At 33.7% G+C, this 20,546-nt stretch overlaps 1 protein-coding gene across 1 annotated transcript in view; it reads right to left on the bottom strand.

Annotated features, from left to right (window-relative positions):
• LOC137922121 (carboxy-terminal domain RNA polymerase II polypeptide A small phosphatase 1-like) overlaps window positions 1-20,546 on the bottom strand; it is a 35,447-nt gene that overhangs the window by 13,556 nt on the left and 1,345 nt on the right. The window lies entirely within an intron of this gene.

Below are 20,546 nucleotides of genomic sequence, written 5' to 3'. Positions count from 1 at the left end.
GAAAGATATCTTACAATATGTATATGCCAATAAGGAAAATATCTCGAGATTTTTGCCCAAAGGAACTGCGCCGATTGTAGTCCTAGAAGAGAACCCACTACGTCATACACCGGTGCTTCTACCAGTTCGTTAAACTCAAAAAAGAAGATTTGTAGACAATCGAACGTATCTGGCTTTGCCCAACTAATCAGCAAATTGAAGTGGCAGTGGGTGAGCCTCATAGGTCGTTGGGGAAATGACCGCTGGGCCCTCAAGCGAAGCGTAGGGCATCCACCCAAAAGGTGGTCGTACAGACTAGGACAGGTCCTATTTAAAATCTAAGGGAGGGGACTTTGTCCAGCGTTGGACGTTTACTAGCTGAAATGATAATGAAGAAATATTCGACAATAGTTTAAAATTTTTAAATATAACAAGAGACAACAATTACCCAAGCCCCCGAGCATTTATTGCGATTGTTACACAATTGGTAAATAATTAGATGTAAACGAATGATTTATTCAACCGTTTTAATAATGCTTACGAATTATTTATCTTGGAATTCTTGAATAATTCAATGCATCGACCGGCTCCGCTTCCTAATTATTTAGTCTATCGTGTGCGACGATATCAAATACAACTGGTAATTGTTTCAGTCATTATAAACGTGTTACGATAAAAAGTCTTCGAGGACTGTATTGTTCCACATGATGTACCGACGATATACTTTATGGATCGACGACATAGTCAAGGTCGCGGGAAGTCACTGGATGCGGGTAGCGCAAGACAGGTCATCGTGACCATCTTTCTGAAAGCTTTCCTTGAAGTTAGCGTCTGTCGGCTGACATATGTTAGATAACTAATTATTTAAAATAACACTTGTGACACCGGTAAAAATTGCAAATCAGCGCATTATGACATGACTTCTTCGCATATAGCTAATCCTCCTATAAACCTTTGTCTATATTTTAAAATTTGAACATATAAAATGTTTTGATTAAGCTATTTCCATATCTAACAGCCTGTCATAACGAATAAGCAACTTGTTGAAAAACGTAATCACATTATTCGATATTCATTAAATTAAAAAATAAGTTTTTCTTAAAATGATATGGCATTTTTTGGACTTGGTTTAAGGCATTACTAAAAAATTAAAAATCATAACAAGAGTTCAAAACACGAATTTCACAAACGTCAAGTTCCGATCGAGTATCCAAATACATTCAAGGCTGGAACCTTGACAGGCGGGGAACTAACCAAAAGCGTACACACAATAAGGTCTAACATATGGCGATGTATGATAGAGTGAGCGCTTGTAACAATGTATGAAACCTCTTTATCGCGATTAATATTCAGCTTACAGTAATAATGGATTATCCTATTTGGCTCGGGGAACGGACGTATACAATACAACTCTTACATTTACACTGTAACATTTACAAAAGGATATAGGCTCGTTCGGAATATAAAGTGGTTTTAAGTGTAAGCAATACAGTATTCGAAATGTAAAAAATAAAAACACGCATTGGGTTCACCAGAGATATGAAATGAATCACAATATAATAAAATTTATCTGCTATTTCTAATAAAAATAACATAGCTGATTAACTATGCTGCTATAATATTAAATGCTATGATTATTTTTAGTTGTTAGTACAGTTCACTTAAAAATCGCAATAATCTTGATGTAAGATAATTGTTTTGAATATGAATCCTCATCGTTGCGTAAAGATAGCGGCTTGACCAATACGGCTGTTTTTAATTTTTGTTAAAGTTCTTTAATCGACGTATTGCGCTTACAAATCACAGAGTTAAACCACATATCCGTAGATGTGAAACAAATGACGTCAACCATGAGGCATATTATAATGTAATAAAATATATCGTGTACCATAAAACGTTACTATCAAAATATCACATATTCACATTATTACAAAAGTTCTGCAGTGTGGGAAATAGAAAACCTATTTCTATTTGATGTTCTACTGCACTACGAAAGGCATATATAACTTTTGACTTACAGCGTCCGCCAGAACTAGTTTGAGATGGTTTTAAGTTCGAATAAGTAAATTTGAAATACGAGATCCAACAGAAAGAGGAGTATAGTGACAAATAAAACGTAAACTGTTTACACAGGACTGGGCTATCGGTGTAAAACGTTTAAAAGAGTGAACATAGCTTATTTGTCCATTTCCAAACTCACTATATAAAGTAATCACTCTGAAACATGCCATATTATTTTTTTCTATGAAAATGATACCAATAACATCTGGCAATGAAGTCTATAGAAACAGTAACAAAAATTAATTTTGATATTTTTAAAATGCTTTGTCTTACTATATTATCATTTATTTATTACTTCTGCCCTTATTGATTTAAAAACGTTATTGACAACAAATAATACATTCACCTATTTAAAGCTTTTACGTCTATAACCAATCACCCTGTATAAGAGGGTCGGTACATCCGTGAGGTAGAATTAGGTGCGGCTATAATTGCCAATACGAGAGAACCGACCCCACCTTCACTACGGTTTGCCGATGATATACTTAATGCGATGAACGCTGGTCAACCTAATTACCTCTGCAATATACCTTTATCTGGGAGATAAGATTTCTTCTATGTGACGAAGGTAACGTACCAAGTATATACGACTTCCTAATCACCATTAACCGTGAGCACCACATTGTTTTATGGTAAAAATGGTAAGAAGACTGTTTGCTAAAAATTAATTGTTGATAATTGGTCTGTGCAAATCTTTAATGTGACAATTTATTGCTCATTTGCTGTCAATTAATATATACATCCTATCCAAATTTAAATGGTTTTAGAAATAATACATAACGTAATGATATTATAACAAAAAAATATTTCAAAATTCGGTTTCCTTCATATAAAAATATGTTATTGCTATCTGTCCCTGCAGTCTTGGTACTACGACAAGCTATAATCCTGTCAAAAACATATGTCTGTTAAGTAATTTGTTGTTTAGCATACAACCAATACTTTTTAATCACCTATAATTTCGTTAAATTTTTTAATTAAATTAAATTTATTATTAGCGATATGTTGCCTGATATAATAGTTATTAAAATAAGTTACTTTTTAAGATAGTTATTATAAGTTTACCTTAATTTATCTTTTAGTACACTGTCTGTCCCCCGCCAACAAAAACTATAATGGCCAAGTTTATATTTACTAATAAATATATAATATATAGTCACATAGACGTCCCACGTCTTAAATCTCAGATATATGTTTCATGAGGCCGAATGTTCTGTTACCTTTGTTTAATTTAAATTTTTAAACGCTTCTTTGTGACAGTTAACAAAGGTTTGTCAAAAAGAATAGCGAGAATAGTAAAAAAGAAAAAGGTGCTTATTTTGAAAACTTTTTAATTAATAAACAAGCATCTTTGTATATGCATCATCTATAGTAATATTAATAGATGTAAAGTCGCCTAGGTTTAACCTTGCCATTATATATATATATATATATATATATATATATATATATATATATATATATATATATATATATATATATGTATATATATATATATATTAATAACTAAATAAATAAATCTCCGTCATATTAACGTCTGAAAGTTTTGCGATTTTACTCAAGAAGTAAATCAAATGTCGACATGTTGTATCCCAAACGTGCGGATAATCAAATAAATGACGTGAAATAAATTGATGCCGTATGAACGGCACAGTTAATCTATTTACGTGTCAGAGTTCAGCGCACACCCTCCGCTCGCCGTATCAATAGATCGTTTCATTTCACCTTTGCAAATGGGAGCGGAAGCAATGTCAGCTATTTTTCATGGACTATGCAAAGAAAACTGCAATCTCTCTATAAAATTGTAAAATCGATAATTCAGGCATCCGATTCATAAAGTCGTGGAGCGAATAAACAATTCATTTATGTAACAATATACGTGTCCGGTTCAGTTATGACGACGTTTCGTAAATAATACAACATGAAGTTATATTTTTCTATAAAGGTTATATGATATACCTATATATCTTTGTGTTACATATTTATCCATAATATATAATTATAACGTAATATTAAATAGATTAAGTAAACTAGTATCAAAAACGTATGAAAATTTTGAAAAAAAAAATTATTGGTACTTGTATTCCATACAAATGTGACATTTTTCAGATTTCGGATTTCAAATGTTTTTTTCAGATTTCAAATGTGACAGATCGGACTATTACTACTGCTCAAATGTCATCTACAGATTACATATGTTCGACAGAACGCAGAAGGCGTCTAGCCTAAAACCTCTTTTAAGATGGCGAAGCAGGAGAGCACCCCAAAAGAGCTCGGCTCCGGCGCTGCATATAATATTTCGCCGGATTGGGAGTCCGACGAGCTTTTACATCGATTGTTACATGAAGTGACTTTAAGTGCCCCAGTTAGAGCTGTTACTCGCCGATGATATCTGATCATTCCGAGACATAGGTGCAGGAGGCGGCAGAACCACGACTTGGTCGTTTGCCGTTGCCTGGCTAATAACACTACCACTTCGGAAAGCGTTTGCGCTAGAAGAAGTAGCGGAAGAATCTCCATCAATGCTTCTATCTAGTATGATCGATGGTTGGATCGATCGTACTCTGTGATAGTTTTTCTCGTATTGGTTGTAATAAATTCATAGTTTTTGTCGTTGACAAATGACGCTGACGGCGCTTAACCTTTACCTTTTTACTATTATTAATTTCAAGGTCTCTGTTACTATATGTATTTGACAGGGTTGTGTGATCGTCAAGCTCAAATGTCACCTAGGAAGACCCTTGAAGGGGTGATGTTTGCCTCCACAAGGGAACCTCGGCTTACATTCTCACTCGAAACTGACTCGACCAATTACTACAATAGATCATTAATTAAATAGTAATCAGTTAAAACTCAAAGTATTAGAGGGCTGGAAAGTAATGTCGCTTTCTTAAGTTAAATTCACACGACTACATTCTTAATAAGTTTTTATTTCTAATCAATAACATATTAACCTTCGTTATCAACAACCTTTTGCCATCTAGTATACAAACTTTCAATGCCGGAGCGGTAAAAATCAATCGGCTTTTCTGTAAAATATGTCCGACAAAAACATTACTTTCTGGGCACTTAATAGAATCTTTGTATATATTGAACAATATCAAAATATTCAGTACACAATTATTACTTAATTTTTCATTAATCGCTGCTTATTTCTGACGCGATGCACATGCGTTTATGTTCATGTTTTTGAGGGCGCGGTTGCCAGTAATCTACAGATCTAATGAAGCGTGCTATTTTTCCCCAAGGTAAAGAGCATACCACACGCTTCTACATCACCCAATAGTTAATGTAACTTAACACTATTCAAACCCAACCAGTCTCTTATATTTGTTTTCAAAATGCTTTTAAAATTTAACAATTTCTTATCAATATCGACTTGAGACGTCAACAGAGTGCAAATTCATATTCTCTAATTACAGTTTCTACATTTGATCGTATATAATTATTTTTATTCAATATATTTAATAAATCTTTTGTCGACAATTACGTGATCTATTGCTTCTTATAGTCTAACTTAGGTTGACGTGTAATTTTCTTACAATTTACAAGTTATCGTTAATAAATTACATAATCCTACGTGTATCGAAATAAAAACCGATCAATTAACTTACTAAGCTATCCAAATGAAAATGAAATCTTTTCATTGAAAACTAAGTCTGCGTTGAAGGACGAAATCCTTGAAAATATATTTCGAAAGGAAACTTTTAATTATAATTTCTAAAGTCACAAAGTTGTGATAATATCTCGACAGAAGAGAATTCAATTTAAAACTTGTGCCAACGTCATCAGAGTCTATTAAAAGAACTTTCAAATTGACCCTTTCATCAATTGGTCAATTTTTATTAAGCATTGCTAATGTTGTGTTAATCCAGATAGTATATGACAGATATTTTATAACACTATTTTAAAACTATAGATAACGCAGTTTGGTTATAAGGTTTAAAGAAGTAAATATATAGCTCACATTTCAACTAAAAGCTTCATATTTTTACACCTATTTCTTACAACACAGAAAGAGCCATTCGCCCAAAATTTAAATCGCAGAATCTTTAAGGAAAAAAGTTAAAACGTCCACGAAAACATTACCGATTTCTCAAGATTTTGTACACTTAAGACTTTATCGGGTTGATCTTTCTTGTTAATGTATATCCTTTTACAATAAAATCCCTCTAGATAATCTTTGATTATAAAATAGGGGCTATTGATAGATGTAAAAAAAATCATTGTACTAAGGACAGTTTGACAATTTTATTTACAATTGTATACAGTTATAAGCACTATGAACACAGTGAGTTAAAACAATCAAAAGGAGAGAGACTTCGCCTAAATAGTCGGATGTTATTAAATAAAATCTATTACCAAAGATAGTAGCCGCCTAGGTTTAAGTGGAACCCAATATAGAATTAAGAAATAATATCTGACATTTTTAGTTTTTTAGTAAAAAAAAAACTATCAACATCTTGAATTAGACAGAAAATCATGACATTTTTGTAAATCGAAATTCGAATGCCAAAAAAATCATTACTATTATAAAACCTTGTACGATTCTTTGAACTACAAAGCTAGGTCAATCCACGTGCTCCGATTCTTAAAGTAGAACAAGCAAAGAACGCAAAACAGATAACATACGTATTGTTGGTTAATATCCATTCCGGAACTCGATGGTCACGACGCGGGTTTGCGTTGCATAATAATGCTTGTGATTACATTACAAATTACCCAAATTTGTTGTATGATTGCCGCAAACTTGTGAGGTTGCGACAACTCCAAAGTCTCTACAGCGCTGCGTTAAGAAAAGTATTTGAACAGATGCAATACTGTTGAAATCGTTTCGCGATATACAATAGATACATGCATGGTTAATAAGTTTTATTATTTTTTTCTTTATTCATGCACATTGTCGTTATCTGTTCAATATTAAATCTAATACTCGTGGAATATTGTGATGAACCAATGAACTTTCTATTTGTTCGATACCTTCGTGAGAGACCAAAACAATTTCCTCTAAAATTGCTATTAAAATTACAATCCTAATGAGAGTTTTAAGACTTTTATGTCAGTAACAAATGTATATCGGTCGGCATTTAGAGCTTCTACTGGCTTCTATATCTCTTTAAAGTACACTCGAGAACTCAATTCACGCCTTTAGCCCTGGGCGGGGCTTTAAGATTCTGGAGTAGACACAGACCGGCAAGCGCAGTGCAGGACATCCACTCACAAAGCAACACGGGCTTGTTAATTCTGGATGCAATCTGCTTCCAACTATTGGAAATATATGGAGAAAGCTTACGTCCAGAAGCGGCACGTTCTAAGGCAGAAACGATGACAAAGCCTTGGCTTGGGCCATATCAATTTTTAATTTACCGGGGAGGCCGCAAAGCTGTGACGCCGCTTCGGTAATCGGACTTGAAGGAGTGAAACGGTGTAACCACTATAGATGACATGGCTAGGGTTGTTACTATAAACGCGTTTACCATTCTGATTGGAGGATGTTACTATGTGTTGCATAATCAGTTGATTCGACTGCTCCTGTTGTTATTTACCAGTTTATTAATAGTAATGTAATTTAAAATTACGTAACCTATCGAACAAATAGTCAATCATTGTTATGAACTCCTAGTGACCATAACAGTATGAAATTTCTCTCCATTTACGAACACGTTTAGTTGGAATGCATTAATTAATAATTAGCTCGACCGATCACCTACCTAGCGTACAGCCTTTTTAGGCAAATCGAGTTCATCAGCGAGTCATTAAAGGTAGCAACATTTACAAATTAAGCAACGTATATATTTTAGGAATTATTGCTTGAGTCTAGACGAAACTCAACGACAAAATTGATAATATTGTAATGTAGGATCGTGATCCAAAATTAAAACGTCGGGATTGAAAGGTTCTCGAGTGGCGTTGTCAAGGCGGTAGACGCTACATGGATAGGCCGCCCACTAGATGAACCGACGACATACTTAATTGGTTGTGGGCTGCATAAAACCGGTCATTGTGGCGATGATCAGAGAAGACAGAAGCCTTGCAGTGGACATTTATCGGGTGAAAAGAAGAAGTACGAGTCACTTTTCACTTAGTCCAAAGACTCTTTATCCCAAAACATGAGAAAAGAGGAGTATAAAGATAGTTACTAAAACACGCATCATCATTTCGACTGTATCACATTCACTGATGGCCGTAGACATCCCTCAAACATTACCAAAAAGATCGACCGATGTACGTCACACATCCAGAGTATTCCGAAGATTTTAACAACGTCATATGTCCACCTCGGACGTCGCCCAGCGCTCCGCTTTCCGCGCATATTGACTTATCAATACCTATTTTATAGTAACTAAACTAAACCGTTCAAATTTTACAATATAATTTGGTTAAGTGAAAACGAAATTGATTTATTTCATAAGTTTTGATACCGAAATGTTATAAATTCAATTGTGAAAACAGTTGCGACTGCGTAACGTCTTTCATAATCGTTGACAAATAAGACACGACGATAATATTTTTCGTAATTCAACTTAGGATATGATTTTTGCAATAAGAAATTATAGAGAATAAAAAACAAATCTACATACTAACATTTACTACAGATTTGACAACCGAACCTCGAAATATATATGTTAATGAAAATTATTCATCAAAAACCTATTCGATTTTTCTTTTTTTTTTGGTGAACTAAGAGATATAACAGAAAAAAATATTCCGAGAAGGTCTATATGGTTTATTTGGTAAAACAAAATGTTTTTAATCAAAAAGTATATTAAGACATCTATAAAAAATAAGACGGTGTAATCAAGTACATAGTATACCATTAAGCAATGGAAATGAATGGATAGAATCATTAATAAGTTTGGCCCTGTACGAAATAGATAAAAATTTTCGAAATATTTTTTAAAGTAATCGTCTTTTGTTATTAAGACCTTAAATCAATAGAGTGATCACTCTGAAACATAATTTTCTTCATTTCTTCAGTTGGACTGCGAAAAGGCAGTAATGTTTAATAGTAGATTATGTCAGGGTCGATAGTTTTAAATTTTATTCTTGATTAATGTAAAAACAGATCTATGGATCTTCAAGAGCATGAGAATATCTCGCCTGATGGTGACATGGTGTTATATGTGTTAAAACCTTATGAGATAGCACCCAATACTGAGGGCTTCCGGAGGAACCACAGCTCGGGCCGTTTTATAATACTATCTCATCTTGGGAAGTCACAGAGCTCATAGACCGCGTCGGCTGACACTCTATGAGGACCTCGACTAGTCACTTGTCGATAAAACTCGCTTAGCACTGAGACACTAGGGCCTCTGTCAGGACCGAACCTCAAATGGTCGGTTGCTTTTGCCTGGCTAATAACACTTACAACTTCCTAAGGCGTAAGCGTTGGGAGAAGTAACGGAAGAAACTCCAGCAGCGCTTCTATATAGTATCATCAGGGGTCGCAACAAAAAAACCAAAAAGGGAAGCGTGACCCGAATTAAAACACGAGTCTAAATCCCATATCCGATATACATATAGGGATGCCGACGTACCGTGGACTCCCTCTACCCTACCTGGGGAGCATAGGTATTAACATCATCTAGCAAGGCTAGAAGAATAAGCGGGAATAGGCTGTAGAGGACTTGACTAGTACTTTTTAAAATCAGAATGCATAATATAACTCGTATACTTTGATTCTGGATTGATTTTTATTTGACATGTTGCAATTATTATTATAGCAATGCAAACAATTGAGATGAATGAGTTTATAATGAAAGTCTGCATCTACCTTTATAATTCAATCCAAAGTATGTGTTAAATTTGATTAGTTGACTCCATTACATGATTGATATTATAAAGTACACATGAAAAATTGTAATACTTCATTTAAAAGAGCATCTGTTGAGTTTATGGCCAGCTCTTCTCAGCTGATCAGAGTTCCAAGCCGGCGATAGTTTACTGCTTATAGTGTTAAAATAATCGAAAATTCAAAAGCGAATGTAATTGATGGATATTTTAAACTGAATTGAAATAATATTACAGAACGAATGTAATTTTTTTTAATTAAGCCTTTAACTTTCTAAATAAACAACCTTGGAAAGTGAACAGTTTACTATGCGACATTATCGGAGAGTAAAATCGTAGTATGCATATTAAAGGAATATTTTATAACAGTAACACTGGATGAAATAAGCCTTTGCCGGGTTAATTAGCCAAGGTCGTGCTTTGAATATAAAACAGTGCAGAAAGTCTAAACGAGCGTGACCGTTTGCGTGCGGCGCCGCGTATGTACAGTTGGTTTATTAAATTTCACGGTCACCGTAACAATAAAATACAAGTAATTCTACTATTACTCGACAATAAAAAACACTCGTGTTATTACCGTGTAATATTCTTATCGATTTAAACCATAGCATTACAATAGTCTTCAAAATTTTCACAGAAACTGTCAGGTACATGATATAATTACTATAATGAAAAAAAGGAACTTGTACCTAAAGCTCGATTTCATAGTTAGCAAGTCTTTCTATGGGCAATAGGTAAGCTTTTGAAATTTTTGGAAGAGTTTCCATTACTATTTTTGAAAAAAAAAATTGTCAAAGAACATTATTAGTGTGCTAAGAGTTACTACACTAAAAATCACTTCATATAAGATACCACACTTTGAGAACGATGTATTCAACACCAGGCTATTTAAATATTTATTATGCAATTGTAAATATATATAAAATAATACAAAGTCTTGCCTTCGCTTGTTATTCTCATGTCTGATACATTTCATCCGAACGGGGGTAGACTTAATTTAACGTGAACTAAGATATGACCGTATGTTGGATATAAAATTGAATTGGGCAAGAAAATAATAAAACCTTTATTTCAACGGCTTGGCAAACATACTAATCTTTTCTACGGCTTTGTATTGTCGTATAACGCCCGTGAAGTGAAGAATATCGCCGCCTCCCCTACCCCGTATAAAATGACAATCACGATTATAATTTGTCAATTTTTTCCATAATTTTCTGGATAAAAACGGTGAAGATAGACAAAGTTATGTTTTTTTTTACCAAGTACGGTAGGAACAAGAACAAAGATACAAGTAAAAACTTTACTCCTATACGGTATGCTAAGAATAGATACAATTATATTCTTATAAATTTTTAGTGTTTTATGTAGCCCAAAATTTTTTGAGTTATAATTTTTTCATCTCTGTTGAAAGATGCTTTTTCTTCGATGCAATTTTATTCGGTAGAGTGACGATATGTATGTTACACGATACGGTACATGAGAAGTTTTTATAGTATCCTATGAACGTATATAACACAAATATGAACGATATTGTTAATGAAAGTAAGGATTGTTTTGAATTTTAAAATCAAATGACTTACATTTATTGAATACATTTATCACGCTGCTACTATACGAAAGATAAAAAGTTTAATAGCAAACGATTGTCAATCCTAGATTCGGTCCTCTCTGGGGTCTCTATATTTTGTCACTCCAGGAAACATGTGCCTAATGACCTTAAACTTTTACGGCGTTCCAATCCAGAAAAATATCTAATGAAACGACCCGAGCAAATGTTATTGAGGGAGCTTACACGTTAGTTACTGTAAACGTATCTAAGGCTTTTACATTGTCACTTAAAATCCAGTGAAGCAATAAATTATATTAGTGATTTTTTAGTTATTGTAAAACAAAGTTGACACCGAAAGAATGTCGCTTTATTATACTTTTTCGTCGATAATTCGCTTGTACGTCCTTTCTAATTACTATTCACATTAACATGTTAAGTAAGTTATACATTCAATAAAGAATAAAATTATATATTACATTTGTACGCCTTGTAAGTAAATATTTCAATATATGGAACTATTACAATTAGAAATAACATATAATGATATAACACAAAAATAAAATCTATTCTATCTCAATATATTAGAGGCAAAAGTTATATTACAATTAATTACAATAAAATAATTTAAATAATCAGTAAGAAACTCGGGCTATAGAATGGTATGAGATTACTTAAAGGCAATAACACGATCCAGATAAAGTATAAATAAGTTGCGGTCACGAGCGCAGTGTTTATCTTTTTTATTCAAGTGCAGTTGACTCCGTCAGCATAGTAATGCATCCGAACAATACACCGAGTGCACCGGCAGCCATGCGACGTGGGAATCAAAATAATCAGTAGATAACAGTGTATTAACGTCGTGCGACGATTATCTATTTATCGAATAGCATAAAGCAAACGTTATTTGTGATATCGATAAAAGAAATCAAAATATATACAATCGAAGCGCGCCCTTGAGAATGCTCAGAGATATGAGACCTGTTTGATAAATCCGTGACATTTTGAATTTCCAACAAATTTAAATGTAACAGTGGTGTCGTCATCATTATCATCATAATAGCACATAGGCATAGATGCGGGCAGCATCTACCGATGTTCTACAACCTCAGCTGTCTTCACTCCACCCAGTGTCTGCCGTCAAGATTAGGTTGAAAATAAAACAATACAATCGTATCGTTTCCATACCGGACAAAAATGATAAATTTGTCACAAAACGGGACACATATTTATTTATTAATTAATAATTATGTTTGCGATTGTACCCACGCAACAGAGATAATAAAACAAAATACGCTGCTATTGTCGATCGAAATGTAGTCACATTTTTGTTTCATTTCATCATCATGCCTTGTACATAACGAACACGCAAGACTAATCAGTGAAGGTGTACAAAAGAAAAAAGTATACAGTTTTTGTAAAGCCGGTACAACGGCTTCCCGCCAAAGAACTTGCTCCTTTTGAAGCCTAATATTGCGTGCATTCCGAAAGCTTGTACACGTGATTACCGTTTATTTGTCGTGTATTTTATAGCTACTCAAGTGCACTGACATGTAATTAAAAACATTAAACTTAATGTTACATTTTAAAATATTTATCCCACCAAAAATTATAATATATATTTTTACTCAATTGTATAATTTTTTAAACTCTTCTTATTATATAATTAAAACAGATTAGTCTATAGGTTGATTTGTTATATGAATGTAAAAGCTTTCAAGGGCAGAATGGATAATAACTTAGTTAATAAAAACCTAAAACGCCTATTTCTAATCACCGGTATAAAATAATCAATCAGAAATGTTATCAATTTACTTTTTGTTAGAATGCGAGGGGCCAATAACTTCTGACAATTGTCTGTGCGGACAGACAGTAAACAAAAAATAATTTTAATACATATGTGGTAAACAGAATTTTGTAAACACTTTTTCTTACTATATAATCTTTCAATGTTTCTAAAACCATTGATTTTTAGATAGCGTGTACCATATGTAAATCAACAGGAAAATAGCTATATTATTCTTCTCCCTAATGCTTTTACACCTGTAATCAAGACTCCTATAGACTTAGTTAGCATAAATTGAAGAGCTTAAAATAAATACGTGTAAAGGAAAAGTTTTATTGGCAGAGTAACATTTTCGCATTTAATTACCATAATCACACGGGAAACGGACGATAAGATGCACTCGCGCTGCGAGTCGATACAGACGTCTATCTCTTCTCTATTACTGCTTACGTCCTGTTAGTAATCGGGAGTCCATCGACGTGAGTTTATCGCAATAAAATATTTTTTAACTAAGAATTAAATGACGACATATTTTTAATTCCTAAATCTTTCTGTATACTTATAATTACATAGTCACAATGACATTTAAGAATATCCTTACATTGAAGAGCCAATTGTTTATTGTAAAACAATACGACGCGTTAAATATGATAAGTGCTCCCAGGCTGCGTCATCAAATACCTTTAGGTGTAAGGCGAACAATATTATCTTTTCGTATTTAGAATAAGCTAAAAGAATAGACTACCGACTATAAGTTTCTTTTTTTTTCTAAAGTGAGATTCATTTTCAGAGATTCCAAGATTTTTATATCATAAACAACTTAAAATGAAATGGTTTCTACAGACCGCTCTATGTGGACATTTATCGATCAGTTCGATTGAAAAGAAAAATGAGAATTGATTGGTTATTTAAAGCCCCTCGCCCACGGCGACTTTTTGTAGCGATGCTAAACACGCGGCGGCTTTGCTACTAACGCATGTTGGTTTCATTTACAACGCGCTACAACAGTAGTCGCGATGCGATAGAGTAACAACTCTACTGCATCGCGACTGAGAAAGAACAGAGGTTACTGCATCGCGATTGGGAGAGAACAGAGGTTTCTGCATCGCGACTGAGAAAGAACAGAGGTTACTGCATCGCGACTGAGAAAGAACAGAGGTTACTGCATCGCGACTGAGAAAGAACAGAGGTTACTGCATCGCGACTGAGAAAGAACAGAGGTTACTGCATCGCGATTGGGAGAGAACAGAGGTTTCTGCATCGCGACTGAGAAAGAACAGAGGTTTCTGCATCACGACTTGGAGAGAACAAAGGTTACTGCATCGAGACTGAGAAAGAACAGAAGTTTCTGCATCGCGACTTGGAGAGAACAGAGGTTACTGCATCGCGACTGAGAGAGAACAGAAGTTACTGCATCGCGACTTGGAGAGAACAGAGGTTGCTGCATCGCGACTGAGAAAGAACAGAGGTTACTGCCTCGCGACTGGGAGAGAACAGATGTTGCTGCATCGCAAAAAGTCACCGTGGACGAGGGTCCTAATTAATAGATTATGCTATGAGTGGATATCAAAAACGTAGTTCTATGATAAACTTCATTCTAACCATATACATTGATTGGTGATATTAAGCCAACATTTGAGTTTTTCACTGTAGAAAGCAGATATATTTTCGAATTGTCAACCCCCTTCTTTTGTCAAGCAAACAACCACCCGAGATTCCAGTGGACCTCCGGGTGTTCACCTGCACAACTTTGGTAACTAAGGTAGTCAACAGATTCTGCCAGTATCCATAAAAAACAAAATTTATATTATTGTGACAGTTGTTGACAACTTATTGCAAATGAAATGAAATGGAGTAACGAGTAACAGAGTTATTACTTTACTAATTACTGCACATTTACTTGGACTATGGTTCGCTGTAAATAAACCTTGTTAATTGAAAAAGTAACAAGTCGAAAACAAGAAAGTCGACTCGAAGTGACAATCGTCGACGTCATTTTAAGGCCATATATACCCGTACACGATTTCTTTATTTAAATTTGCTACCAAATTTTTCGTCAAATTATTTCTGTAAAATTTCAAGGAAATATAATAAGATTCAAATGTACCAATACCGTCCTCCTCTGCTTCAAAATAAGGAGAAACTCGTTATCACAGACAATGATAGAAATTCTTGAATATAAATACACATATCACCATCATCATATCAGCTGATAAGCGCTCACTTCAAGTATCTCCTCACCCAAAAATCGCTATAACGCTGACAAATGATGACTGGTCTTGCGTTGCCCATCCAGTGACCTTCCGCGACCTTAACTGCCGTCAGTCCAACTAGATTTATATATAAATTCAATGAAATAATAATTGGCAATTAATCTGTTCACCGAACGTTTCAGCAAATAGTCGCCCACTGCAAGGCATAGGCCTCCCCAAATATATCTATATTGGGTTGACGATCGCATTTTGGTATTATGGCAAGCAGAGGACGCTGCCCATCGCCTGAGAACTTGTTTGTGAACAGTGGCATTAATCTTATATATTTATTGCACAAAGTGTGAATTATATATAAGATTGTATCATGGGTATCGAACCCGCAACCTATGATCGCAAGTCTCACTCCTTTACCTCTAGGCAGCCACTGTTCTATTAATCTATTAGTCTATTGCCCATATTTATATACAAAAACTTTGCGATCATAAACGATTTTATTATACAACATTTTGCGTAAGTCTTGTGAATAACATCATCATAAGCATTTGTCAAACAATAAGGATTTAATGCTGTTCTAATTTTCAACAAAGTTCTGAATGTGAAATTATATATGAGATACATTACACTGGTTTATCCATTGTCTATTACAGAAAACATAATATCAATGACCTGTTCACAAATATTATTAAAGAAAAACTTGTATTTCTAATGAACGATGTCCCGACTTTTATTATTATGCCAATAATGCTTACTTGCTTTGACTGTATCGTAAAATCGGTATTAATAAATATTAATTTATCATAGAGAGTATATATCAGGTGTGATCAGGTGATAAACCTTGCTCGTGTACTCATACATTAGTATGGTATAAAAATATATATGTACATGTATAGCTATAAAATCAATGGTTTAAGAAATAATAAATAACGTAAGGGTAATGACTGAGAAAGAGGTGAATGTCTAGCTTATTTGCTGTCTATTAATCTATGGCACACCTAAAATCAATATTTTAGGATACGGTTTCAGTAATAATAAAAATAGAAATAATAGATGACGTAATGATAATATAGTTAAAAAAAACCATCACTACAATTCGGATTAGTACATATTTAATTTAATTATAGTTTACCATCTGACCCTGTAGACTTTGTACTATGAGAAGTCACTTTATATGAGGAGGTTAGAAAAATTTATATAAGCTTTAAAGGCTTTTGTTGAATAAGGAGCTATACATTCCCTCCTTTTAAAGGTTTTACACCAATATTTTGTGATGTATATGAAATCTTAAACCTTTATCTTAATTAATGATTTTGTGAATAAATACATTTCAGTTCTTTTTTCGTTAATGTAAAGATTAAACTGCTTGAATAAAACAGAGTCGATTAAAAACATCTCGTCCGAGATACGAATTTCGAAACAGATGCACGATCATTACGATAATACATCTAGTTTAATTTGTTGGTATCTTCAATTCAAAGATAATATAAAATTCTGTTTATTAATAAATGTAATTTAAGACAAGGATATTGTACCACACAGTTGGTCCAACAATAAACAGAGATGTAACTGTGAGCATTGTTTTCAACGATGATACAAATCGACGCGACAGTCTGTAGTAAATAAAAATATACGAAAAACAAACTTTTGAAAAACTATTTCATACATTGTTCACGTGGACGAATTTCAAAAATATATATGCGACTATAAAATACAATATGGCAGCTTTTTTTTAATATACTACTATTGAAAATACTGGCTTTTCATTTTACTCATAAATATCATCATTGTTTCAGACGCCGAGATATACACTACTGGACATGTGCCTTTTTTCTAATAGGACCGGTAGGAAGCGGCCCGCCTTCACCATCTTCAAACGACCTGAACAAAGTATGTCCTTATAGATGGACTTCCTGCGCTTGCCTGTCCGTGATCTCAGCTCCAGAACCCTAAAGCCCCAGTGGCCGTTTGTTCTCCACGTTATGAGCTGTCTATTGTCGCTTCATCGTCGTTGTTTCATCCCCTAGACGCCCACTGAAGGCATAGGCGCCCTCCATAGTTCCCACGGGGGGATATAACAATCGCCACGCCATTGTACGCAGGAGACGCTGTTATCCATTCTATAGAAACTTGTGTACGAACCGTGACAATCCTATATAATTAATGCACAATGTTTGAATTATACAACATTGTATTCCGGGAATTAAACCTGCGACTTATGATCGCAAGTCTCAGTCCTCAGCCACAGGGCTATGATGCTTTATCCATATTAATATCGTTCTAGGTTATGTAATTTCACTAAATTGTATACCAGAAAATAAAATACTTGTTTTATTGGTTGATAAAAATTAATTAAGGGCAGCAAGAACCACCAATACATCCATTCTCGACCAGCACTAGATTACCAGCACTGGAGTCCTAAATTATTTTGGCAACATCACCCACAGACAACCAGATAACTTCGACAGACCGGTTGTTGAAACAGTAGGAGGTAAAAGATCATATAAACAACCACCCGCTGGTCTGACCAAATCAAATCGATAACTGGATCTGTATTATAACTGCTCTGATGAAAGCAGGGGATAGTATTTATACCCAACTCTTTAGAGCTTTGTCATCGATTCCGTTTCAAGACGAACGTGACCTTCAGAAATGACACGATCCACGTATTTGCCGTTTTTCTCTGATAGGCATACAAGAATTAAAGAAAAAAAATGAACATCTATGAAACAAAATTTTTCAAAACATCGTCATATTATTGTACAGTGAATAGCGTCGATAGCATTGTTGTAATTGTATAAAGCAGTTAAGTTTTCAGAATGATTACGTGTCCATCTGTATGTTATAAGACGCTTTGAAAATTATCTTCGTAAGCAAACGTAGTACCGAGTAACTCGAGTGTACAGTTACCACAAGAATACATTCTCACGTATTATAAATATTCGCACAGTCGGTTTCTTTTTAAATAACTTTTAATGTTAAAGTAGAGCGCGCGTCGCTAAGCAAAGATATTTAGTGGGCACACAAGATAACAATGTTCCGAATAGTTAAACTGATGCGCGGATTAGTGAGAGCTTTTTATAAAACATATATACAATATACGTTCCTCAAAAATCGTACAACCCTGTCATTTATACAGGGTGATTGGTCATACATTTAAAAGCTCTGAACTCATTCTATATTAGGTTATCAGTCTGAAAAATATCTTGCGTTAATTTATTTTTTCAATTGGAATACGACAGGCCCATAATACGTAAGATAAGCTACATATTCACCCTTTTAAAGCTTTTACACCCATAACCAATCTCCCTCTAAACTTCTAAATCGCAGATGTAGGTCAACTTTCAGTTTAAAACCCTGCTATAAACAAATTACAGCTGTGTTTACGTCGTAAGACCAACTTTTTGTGAATTTGTATGCCTTGAATCAAAACTATCAAATACTTCGTGTACTGACATAAATTAGTTCAATAAATAAGAGTGATCACTTTAATTACTGATTTAACGTCCGTTACCTCTACTTCAGGGCTTAACTAATAATGAAATTATATATTGTATACATACGATATCTTTTGTTTCATTGCATCCTAATACACCATTCTTTGGTTTTGATTGACGTCAAATGTTTGACAGCTAGGTATACATTCATTTTTACTCTGTGGTATGTGTACAATATACTTATTTGCTCTACCATTTCCCGCGCAATTGTTCCATTTTTACTTTAACGAAAATATTTAAAAAAAAACCTAGTGTAACTGATATAACAGTTTTGCGGTTAATATCGGGTATGGCCGCTCGTTCTTATTTGTATATATAAATAGATTTACCAATCAGTGAGTCAAAAAGTACGATATTCAAATATAATTTATTTTAATATTCGTTAATTATTAAAAACAAGTCTACAAACTATATCTACTGTATTTAAAATAGATATTTCTGATTCTGTTACAAGACTGTGAAGTGAGGCTACTTGTTGACAAGACAACCTTTGCGATGTTATAACAAATCATTAATTAGATTTTAATTTTTAATCTCATTATGGAATTAAAAAGAAACGCAGTGTGGGCGTTTAAATGAGATTTTTCATTACGCAATATCGGAACGCCGGAAACCGAAGTATTGTACAAATAAAAATTTTTTTCGTGGATAGGCAACTAATTGTCAACAATGAAGACATTTCGACAAATAAAACTTACATGCCAAACGCAAATATGTATAAATAAAAACGAATCGCCAAATGTGTTGCTAAGCAAAAAACTCGGGAAAAGCTCGAACAATTGCGTTAATTATTTATTCATATTTTCATTAAAAAAACTATAGTGGTTCTTAAGGAGTGAAATAATTGAACAATTGCATAGAAATTAAAGCTGCCAAAAAAGATGATAAAATATCTCATTCATTCTCATAATTACTCATAGGAAAACTTCTTTACTATTAATTACTTGCAGAAGTTAATTATAACAAATTAAATCAGAAAATATAGTAATGAAAATAAAAAATGTATTATTTATTCCTTATTTCTAATTTAATTCAAGACGCCAATAGCTTCTGACATTATGATGAGAAACATGCCTATCCCTTTTAAAATCATTGTCCTTGTCATTTCAGCCATAAGTCCTTTGCAGGACATAGGCCTTCAGCAAGTGTAGAGAGAGTTCGCTCTTATATGTCTCACTCTTACCTCTATCACATACAAAATCACTATTATCATATAATTTTAGCAATAAGACATCCATCATTGAACATAAGCCTGCTCCGACAAGCTTAATGGCTCTATGTAAATACTAAGTATCTTTAAAGAACAGCACAGATAAAATCTAGCCAAAATGACTTCTATAAATCAGGATCTTAAGTAAACACAGGTTATCCATTTAAGGTCTAGATTATGCAAATATTCAAACACAGCATTATATTGGCAAAAAAAATTATCATTTGTAATAAAAGTTTGAAATAAAAATTTAAACTACATTTGCCAAGGACATATCATTGTTACAAAAAAATCAACACTAGAACTCAACACCAGAAGTTTCTTATATGCTTTTTATTCATGTTCATAATTACTAATATAAAAAATGTTGGAAGCCAGCTGCTCAATTGTTTCAACTATTAGAGTGAGTCATATACAACGGTTGGATTAAAGAAACACCTATCTTTGACCTTTATAATTTAAAATGAAA

Source organism: Battus philenor, unplaced genomic scaffold, assembly GCF_028537555.1.
Source record: "Battus philenor isolate CCGP_79_NKW_IND1 unplaced genomic scaffold, ilBatPhil1.0.hap1 SCAF_2, whole genome shotgun sequence".
Lineage (NCBI taxonomy): Eukaryota > Metazoa > Arthropoda > Insecta > Lepidoptera > Papilionidae > Battus > Battus philenor.
Note: the sequence above shows the minus strand (reverse complement) of the source record. Positions and strands in the feature narration are given on the sequence as shown.